Raw genomic sequence first — 9,897 nt, forward strand, 5'->3', positions numbered from 1 at the left:
ATTTATAGAAACGGTGTTTTGGTATTTTCAAAGAAGATTTTCATTCAAGAAGTTAGTTAAGTAATAGGTGGGCAGTCAAAATTATGTGAATGTTTTCTCTTTTGTTTGTTTCTAGGTTCCACGCCTTTATATTGTTGATGGCCATGAGTCAATTTTTCATAATTTTGGATAAAACACATATATTCTATCATCTAAAACTGCTGTCTTTTTTGGCCCCTTCTGAGACTCTTAATACTGAAGTTTGGGCATGTAAGAATAATTGTGTTGGTATCCTGTAATATTTTTGCTTTTGACTTGAGAAAAATACCTGAAATGGAGTTAGAGAAAAGGGCAACTAGAATCTAGAGAGAGAATATCAGCAATGTAGGCTTCAATCGATAGGTTCTAAATCTAAGAGAAGTAGAGTAACTTTTCCAAAGAAAGAATGATATCACCAAATTGTTAAACTCTGAATCTATATTCTTTCGAGCATATGTTTTTTTCCCCAAATCAAGAAAGCAAGTGGGGAGATGGAATTTATGTTAGTGAAAATTTAGTAGAGAAGGTCAAAAACAGGGACTAAGTGATCAGGCTGAACTCCACGGGGAGTAGGCATTGAGATTAGAGGTTATAGACCCAGCTAAATTCATGTAAAATAGTAAGTGACCATGGTTGCATCTTTTATATCTTCCTAATGCATAGTTTGCTTACTGGTTTAGAAGAACCTTGTCCACATTGTGCAAAATACACAGTTTCTTCCCTTTGGCAACTTAGCCCACTACACATAGAGATAACTAAAGGCCATACAAGGAGGAGGCTGAAGAAGCCAGTTGAGAAGAGCCTTTCGAAGGAGATTTATTTTTGTGCTGTGTTTATTTTGGGTTCTCACAATGGTTTAGTTGGAAGAGGATGCATCCACTTCACCTCAAGCTATGTTTGACCTTGAGGAGGTAAATTATAGAACTTCTGAAATGCTTCTAAGTTTGAAAGACATAGTCATTGATATTTTACAGGTAACTATTAAAAAGAGCACCTCTCTGGTGGAGTAAAGACACATTATGGAAATTTTATCAAGGGAAAGCTCCACTTATACCAAATTTGGACCACACAAAAGGCATCTAAGCTTAGGCTATCCTAGAATGAACTTTGCTAAAGATAACTGTTTGAAAGGGCAAAGAATACTCCAAAGAGTGGTGGAACATTACAATCTTGAGCCTAAAGAAGAATCATACATGGCCATTTGGAGAAGAGGGTGTACTCTGCACTGAGGGAACTTCAGTAGAAGATCTCTCCTGAAGGATAAAAATGTTCCAATAGAGTAAAGTGATGGCAGCTGTCTATTGACATCAAGAAGGCTCTAATAACAGATTAGAACCATACCAGTTATGTGTCACTGTACCTCTTAATCTCTAACGTTTTCTTTCCTGAGGTATAATCTTGACAGAATCAAGGAAGAGTATGTAGAATAAAGTAGTCAATTGAGAATGATGGAGAAGAGGTTAGAAGAAAACAATGCTTTCAAAGGAAAAATTATCTTCATTTGATTACACTTCCTCAACCCCAGCATTCCTTAATAAAACTTTGATCAGTGTCATATCTAAGTTTATAGTGAAATTTCTGACTGGAGTTGGCCTGAGAGGAGATTCTTCTTCCTTTGACTGACCTTGATAACTAATTATTAGTTATGATGTTAGTTATGAACATTCTTCTTTTAGGAAACAAGAAAAGAGGTCAGGCTATTGATAGGAGGCAATTTCAGAAGTCTTGTATACCACAGTAACCTCGGATTTCAGCTGAAAATACAAATTAAAACTACCAAGATTTGTTTATGGTTAAATATGTAGATGATGGAAAAGGATAAAGAGCAGATGGCTTGAGGATGATTCTAGGAGGCAGGACATGTGTCATCTTTCAGAATGTAAGCTCTGTTACCGAACTAATGGGTGTAAGTGAACTTGAAAAAGTAATGAAACTTCTCAGAAATTTGCTTTCCTCGTATGTAGATAAGGAATAATTTTGATATCTCACACTTTGGTTTCTTGTAATGATTAATGAGCTAATTCACATCATACATTTAGAAAAAGAACTGGAACATAGTAGTTAATAAATAAAAGGTACTATTATCATAAGTCTCATCATTACCACCACTATTATCACTGCTACCACTATCATCATAAATATTCTTCCATGGCTTAAATTTCAGATTTTGACCCCCCCAAACGAATATTCCATATTACATCAATATTTCCAGCGTAATCTAGGCAAACAAATTGATTAGTATAAAGCCATTGTATAACAGTCCAACTGACCAAATGTTTCCCCTTCTTTTTTTTTTATGTTTGTCCATTTTTTTTTTTATTTAAAAAATTTTTTTTTTTTTTTTTACCATTTATTTATTTTTGAGACAGAGAGAGACACAGCATGAACGGGGGAGGGGCAGAGAGAGAGGGAGACACAGAATCGGTAGCAGGCTCCAGGCTCTGAGCCATCTGCCCAGAGCCCAACGCGGGGCTTGAACTCGCGGACCGCGAGATCGTGACCTGAGCTGAAGTCGGACGCTTGACCGACTGAGCCACCCAGGCGCCCCTGTTTATCCATTTTAGAAAGAGACAGAGCACAAACTGGTGTGGGGCGGAGAGAGAGGGGGACACAGAATCTGAAGTAGACTCCAGGCTCTGAGCTGTCAGCACAGAGCCCGACGTGGGGCTCGAACTCACGAACCGCGAGATCATGACCTGAGTGGAAGTTGGATGCTCAACTGACTGAGCCACCCAGGCGCCCCTATGTTACCCCTTCTTGATTCCTCCCAGTTGTAGTGTAATCTTAAAAGGGATCCTGTCATAGCGTTACATTCTTTTTTTCAGTAATGCAAGATAATCATGTCATTGAAGCTATTTATTATACATCTCCCATCAAATATGTACTTTAATTGGGGATTTGCTTGATGCCAGTCATCATGCTTTATGCTTTATAAATACCATGTTTAATCCTTAAAATAAGTTCCCCTTTCAAGGTAGATATTATTCTATTTTTCAGATGAGGAAACTGAAGTTTAGAGAGCTTATGTGGCTTATGTAAAATCTCACATATTAAAACCAGTAGGCATAGGACTTAAACATACCTTCTGATTCCAGAGATCATTCTATACCTTGAATTGGTGTATTTTATTGGGACTTGTTTGACATGGTCTGAATGGTTATAGATCTCTAAGTGTCTAATCCCCTGTGTTTTTTTTTTTTTTTCATGGTGCAGTGATGTGCATAAGATGTTCTCTGTCCATCCCTGACAATCTCATCTAGCTGTTACCTCAAGCTTTACTCTGTTATTAACCTTTTGGGATCTTTTCACAGAACAATTTCCTTATACTGACACCATACCTCATATATTCTGAACATTATTAAGTTCATTACAAAAAAGAAAGAGGAAAGTTCAACAATTTTTTGATACATCAGCATATACAAGGTTACAAAATGGCTGAGCCAAAATATTAATCATAAAATGTGGTATAAAGCCCATCACACCAAAATTCCATGCTCACTTTAACTTCTATGTAATAACTGGTTTTCACTGATTATTGTAGCCATGATCTCAAGATGGTCTTAGTCAATTGTATTTTGTGGACTAAACGTCCAGAATTGTCCATATCAAGAACCGGTTATTCTTACCACACAGACTTAGTCTATGGCCAAGTGACTTGTTTGACTTGATTGATTGTGCTAAACTGTGTTCAGTCAAAAGTGACCTAAGAAGATATCATAGACTCTATTCAGAACTTGTCCTCAAACCAGATAAAAACATACAGAAAATCTTAATATGTCATCGGAAAAGGATACTTGAAAGAAAAGTAACCTGTGACTTAAAGAATCTTGCAAAAATAAAGGATAGTCCTCAAGTCTCTCTGTAATGTGTGATAAATCTTTTTCATGTTTCCCACTTAAGTAGAGGCTTACTAAGAAATCAGCCTTCATCTTGTCTCTGGTTCTCTTTCAGCAGAGAGATTTCATGAAAACAAAGTTGTGCTTTACTCACATAGATATGTTTCACTTTCTCCTCCAGAAGTCATAATATTCCAATAAAAAAGGTTTGCTGACCTTACCTGAGGACTGGCTCAGTGCTCTGTTACCATTAACTTTAATAATACTTTAGAAAACCTGCCCTAATCTAGAACCAGTCCATTCCTTGTCACCCCCTATGATGCCTTGTTTTGAGATTCCTACCAAATACAGACTCCCACACATTGCTTTACTATAAATGAGCTTCATTCTAAAATAAACTACTCTAAGGAAGTACACAAAAGGAAGTACACAAAAGTGATGGTACACTTTTGGATACATCAATAAATTTTGCTTCAGAAAATTAAGCTACATTCTTTAAATGGTTGCTAGTGATTCACGATGAAATTTTATGGCCACTTTATTGACAGTAACGCTGCAACTCCTACATTCCGTGATCCTCTTCCCCTTTTTTCTCTTGCTGTTCCAAGTAGGAAGAGGTGTTAACACCATAAATAATAGATTGTAGTGTCACTGATACAAAGGCAGAGCACTAGCAAAACGTATGTGGACAATAACAAAGAAGTAGTTCGTTCATAGGAAGATTTTGTTTCTTGCTGGATTCTACTCTTGACTTCTACTACAGAGCCAGATGAGATTTGAATGAAGTTTATGCAGAATAACTCTTGTTCATTAACCCTATATTCTGCTCTCCCTTTAGAAACAGTCTTACAGAGACATTAAAAGTCTCCAAATAGTTTCTCATTCTGACCTGTTACTTAGCAGCATTTACATGTTCCTCTGGGACTTAGACTGTTCATCAGTAAAAATGGAGATGATAATTTATATGTCACAGGGTTGTTATATTACCAGTATCTGACACATAATCTGTGCTTCATAAATGCCAGCAGTTATTATTGTTGCCATCATGATAGCTGAGATAGGTGTCTTTGAGTGACAATATTCTTGCTTACCAATTATGCTTATAAGAAAATGATGTATGCTGGAATTAAGGAGATGTATGCTGGAATTAAGGATGTATGCTGGAATTAAGGTAAGGAGAGGCACATAGGAAAGAATAAAGGATATGAATGATAATTCCCTATTTACCTTTAACTTAATCAAATTTAGGAAGCTACTGAGGATGAGAAGCAAAGTCTGTCTGCCCTAGAACAGATTATGTTGTGCTGCAGAGGCCCAGAGGAGGTTAAAAGCAGACCAGTGGTGCCTTCCTTCATCTTTGGGAGAATCAAAATCTACGCCACAAGTAAATGTTTTGCTCAGTTAAGAATGTCACAATACCTCTTTTTAGATTGGGTTTAAAATTATGAGGTCATGGAATATTAGAGCTGAAAGGGCCTTGGTGATCACCTCACCAGTGTCTGAATTTTATAGGTGAAAGAACTGAGGCCAGAGTCATAGAATGATTTGTTCAGGGTTGCTCAACTGGTCAGTGGCAGAGATAAAAAAAAGACATCTGGTGGCCTCATAGCCAGGGTGTATATGAAAGTTTTATATCTGTAGACCTTACAAACAGAGTTTCAATAAGAAGCAGCTGGAGACATGAGTGTATTTTATTGTATTCTGCAAGAAAAATGAATCTGCAGATAGTTTTATACCAAGAAAACAATATTCCACCCAAATTAGGTTCAAGAGCTGTCAACAATAAAATAATTCTATCAGCTATTTAAAGTACAATTATTACTGTGAAGTACTTGGTAGTCCAAGGATATCTTTATATCACACTAAAACATCTGGACGCTTCAATCAACCGGATGTATTTACATTTTATAGACACAACCCAAATGATGTAGCAAATTTAGATTTCTTTTTTTAACCACAGGGTTAAGTGCTCTAAATGTCTGAAACAAGCTGAGTTGTAACAGAGAGAGTGCTCAGTTAGTACTGGGTTTGCTAATCACCACCCTGATCTCTATTAGGTTTTAACTCTCAGAAGCCAAACTTGATTCCCTCATTTGAAAGTTCACCACTTCAGGGAGTAAGGAGAATAGGATAAATGGATGTAATCTTTATATTTTGTCAGTAATGATAAGTTCTTTAAATTTGTCAGGCAATCATGACTTGATATTGTTCTGCTAATACTGTGGTTGGTTTAGGATGTATTTCTGGAGAAATAGGCCTATACTCATCTTTCAAAAAAATGAAGCCCAGAAATTCCTTCCTCCCTCTTCTCTTCCCGTTCATTTCCCACATGCCCCTTAAAAGTAAAGTTTGTCTCCTCTCATGTGCAACCTTTCTTAATTTCATGATTCAATTTGGTCAGTAACTATTTTGTGATGCTTGAGCTATTTACCAGGCAGTGTGCGAGTTGCTGGGTGAATAACAGTGAATAGATTAGATGGCCCTTAACTTGAGAGACCTTGACATTTGACATGGGGTACAGAGACATAATTACAAGGTGTGTGATAAGAGCCATGACAGAAGAACATACAGGGTGCTGAAGGACACGAAGAGAGGCATCTAACACAGCTTTGAGTGTCTTGGATTAATTCATGACAAAAGAAAAAGATAGAATGAAAGGGAGGGAAGGAAGGAAGGAAAGAAAGAAAGAAGAAAGGAAGGCAGGCAGGCTATAAAGAAAGTAGATGATATAATCAGTCTAAAAATGTGTAAGGGCCCGTGGTAATTTTGAAAATTCTTTTGGTGTTACCCAAGTACAAAGTTCAACAACCACTGTTTCGCTTGATTGGTTATTTAGTTTTACTGGATCTGTGGGAATCCAATTGTAATGCTGAAATAGGTAGAAAAACAAACAGAAGTTCATATAGAAACAAAAACTCGGGGTGGGGGAGAGAATGGGCAGAGTGAGAAAGCTAAGGAGAAATTGCGGTCAAAGCAGTGGGCATCAGGAGAGAGGCAAGATATGAGTTGTTGGGAAGTTGGCAAGCTCTCATATGTAGATAATTCTAGGCAGCAAGGTCTCTTGATTCAAAAATACCCCTATACTACTTACAGTGCATACTGAAGAACAGTATCTACATACTTTCAGGATGGAAGCATTCATTCCTTCCCCTGTCATTCTGGAAAATTGGCTTGGGCTGAAAGGAGCTGCCTTGCCTGAGGTCATACTCCCCTGTTTCCTGTGTTGGCCTCCTCTCAAGAGTGGTTTCTGCCGTGATACAACTTCATGGGCTCTCCCTTTCCTAAATTTGAACCATGTCGAAAGAGTCTTCTGAGCTTCGGAACAATCACTTGGGCTCATTTGAGGTCGCTACTGTATCTCCATAACAAATTATCCCTTGGTCCAATCCTGTGTCTTTCACTCCTTCCCAGATGTTTGAACCAAGGCCCATGCCCTAACAAAATTTGTGCATGCATATCTCAATTTCAGAATCTGCTTCCCTGGAAACCTGGCCTAAAACGTCTTTCTGGAAAGTTAGTAACGTCATCAAAATCTGCTCACAGAGGCAACTACATCTAATTCTAATGATCCTATGTTAATATTAAATGCTAATGGTTAAACAAGAGTTTAAGATAAAGAAAATTCTGCATTGTCTGCTTGACAATTAGGTGTGATTTCACGTTTGACAGATAACAGTATCATCTTCATGGGGGCCATTCAGTCAGCAAGTGCTACCCAATAGTAAAAATCTATCGAAAAAATGATAAAATGAAATTACTGCTAGTCTTAAAATGTTGGGATAATCTCAACTGTTTGTTGGAAATATGACTTGAAGACTTTTTTGTATCTAAAAAAAAAAGATCCTTGTTGGAATGAGAAATTCAAAGCAAAAGTTTTCTCAAGAATCCCCTCTTCCTTGATATCCCTTAAAAAAAACAGTCTACATGAATTTGCTTAGTATTTCACTATAGACTAGAGACTTAAAAATTGACATCAAGTGCTTTAAAAATGCAATAGAAAAAGTAGAGTAAAATCAATAATAGTGTGAGGAATGACTTGAACAGCTTGTATTTTCACAGTGGTCATCAAAAAGTAATTTTATATCCAATAATTTGTATCGATTGTTTGTGAAACTGTAATGCATTATATGCCATAAGCCTGGTTGTGCAGTTATAAATATATGTACCATTTTGTTGGTCTTGTTTTCTTTTTTTTTTCTTATGAGTTTCATTTTCTCTAAAACGCATCTTATGGGGCGCCTGGGTGGCGCAGTCGGTTAAGCGTCCGACTTCAGCCAGGTCACGATCTCGCGGTCCGTGAGTTCGAGCCCCGCCTCGGGCTCTGGGCTGATGGCTCAGAGCCTGGAGCCTGTTTCCGATTCTGTGTCTCCCTCTCTCTCTGCGCCTCCCCCGTTCATGCTCTGTCTCTCTCTGTCCCAAAAGTACATAAACGTTGAAAAAAAAATTTTTTTTTAAAACGCATCTTACTTTGTAGTGTTTCTATGTGGAGGCAAGATTCAGAACCGCGACTATTAATTCAAAATAGCTTCAGCCACACAATGGGCACTCTTCTTTGGGTAGTGAAAAACAAGGGCAAAATGTGTAACCTATACTATCCAAGAGAAAGTATTGTGGAATCATCTATAGTGTGATCATCGAGTACTGTGCCTTTTCCTGGGGCCCATATTAAACTATTTCATTAAAAGCCTGGTTGTGCCATTTAAATGTCAAAAATATGCAGACCCTAGGATATATTCAGCATAAAACCTCCCAGTATATCTAGAATTTCTATCATGGATAGAGAAGATATTAGCTCATCAAACTTTGTATTGCCCTTGGCTTTTATATTTATGGACTTATCCAAAGTAGCAGTCCTTTTCTCTTCTGTCTTTTCAGTCAACATTCTCTGCAAAGGGAATACTACGATGAAGAGCTTTAATTTACTTAAAGTGAGGTTTAAGGTATCAAGGCAAGACACACCTGAAGGAAAACATAGTTTTTTTTCATTATAATCCTCACATGGATTTGAATTGGGAGAAGAAAACCTGATGTTAGGAGTGTTCCTTGCTGATTGCTGCAGGGGATATTTGTGTCAATTTGGAGGGAGAAGCTAGAAAGGTCCAAATTACTGTGAATAATAGTAATAATAATAATAATAATAATAGTAATAGTAATTTTAAACAATAGAAACAATGAGGGTGGAGGAGGTGGAGGAGGAGACATTTTATCAAGTGAAGAAGAAAGGAGACAATAGCCTGTGAGAATTTTTAGTTAGTTTGCTCCGGGACATGTGAGAAAAAGTTTGCTATTGGATTGAGCGAGTTTTCAATACCGGTACGAGATGAAAGTGGATTCTTTCTAGGGAACAAGAAAAGGAGCTGAGTTCTGATTTACAGAAGGAGGGAAGCTTTTGAAAGCATAGAAGTTAACTCGGAAGCCTCTAAAGCTTAATCTGATACGGCTTTTAACTACTCCTCTGGCATTTACTGTTTACGTGACCTTGAACAGCTTACTTCTTTGAATCTCATTTTCTTTATCTAAAAATAAAGAGTATCGGGGCGCCTGGGTGGCGCAGTGGGTTAAGTGTCCGACTTCAGCCAGGTCACCATCTCACAGTCCGTGAGTTCGAGCCCCGCGTCGGGCTCTGGGCTGATGGCTCAGAGCCTGGAGCCTGTTTCCGATTCTGTGTCTCCCTCTCTCCCTGCCCCTCCCCCGTTCATGCTCTGTCTCTCTCTGTCCCAAAAATAAATAAACGTTGAAAAAAAAAATTAAAAAAAATAAAATAAAAATAAAGAGTATCAATACGTATTTGAAGGTAGTTGTTAGGATTTAATGAAAACATTCATTCATTTATTCAAGAAATACATGCCAAGAAATACATGGTCCTATTTATAACAGTGTCCTAGTTATATAAGAGTGCACAAAACAAGTTTCCTGACCTTAACAAGAAAGTTAATAAATCAGCCAACAAATACACAAATAAGGTAATCACAGATTAAAATGATCAAGATATGATGAGTGATAGATAAAAGGTAATTAGGATAACGGGTCATTGCTTTAGAGA

This window comes from Herpailurus yagouaroundi, unplaced genomic scaffold (assembly GCF_014898765.1).
Source record: "Herpailurus yagouaroundi ecotype Mexico unplaced genomic scaffold, PumYag 160, whole genome shotgun sequence".
In the NCBI taxonomy this organism is placed as follows: Eukaryota; Metazoa; Chordata; class Mammalia; order Carnivora; family Felidae; genus Herpailurus; species Herpailurus yagouaroundi.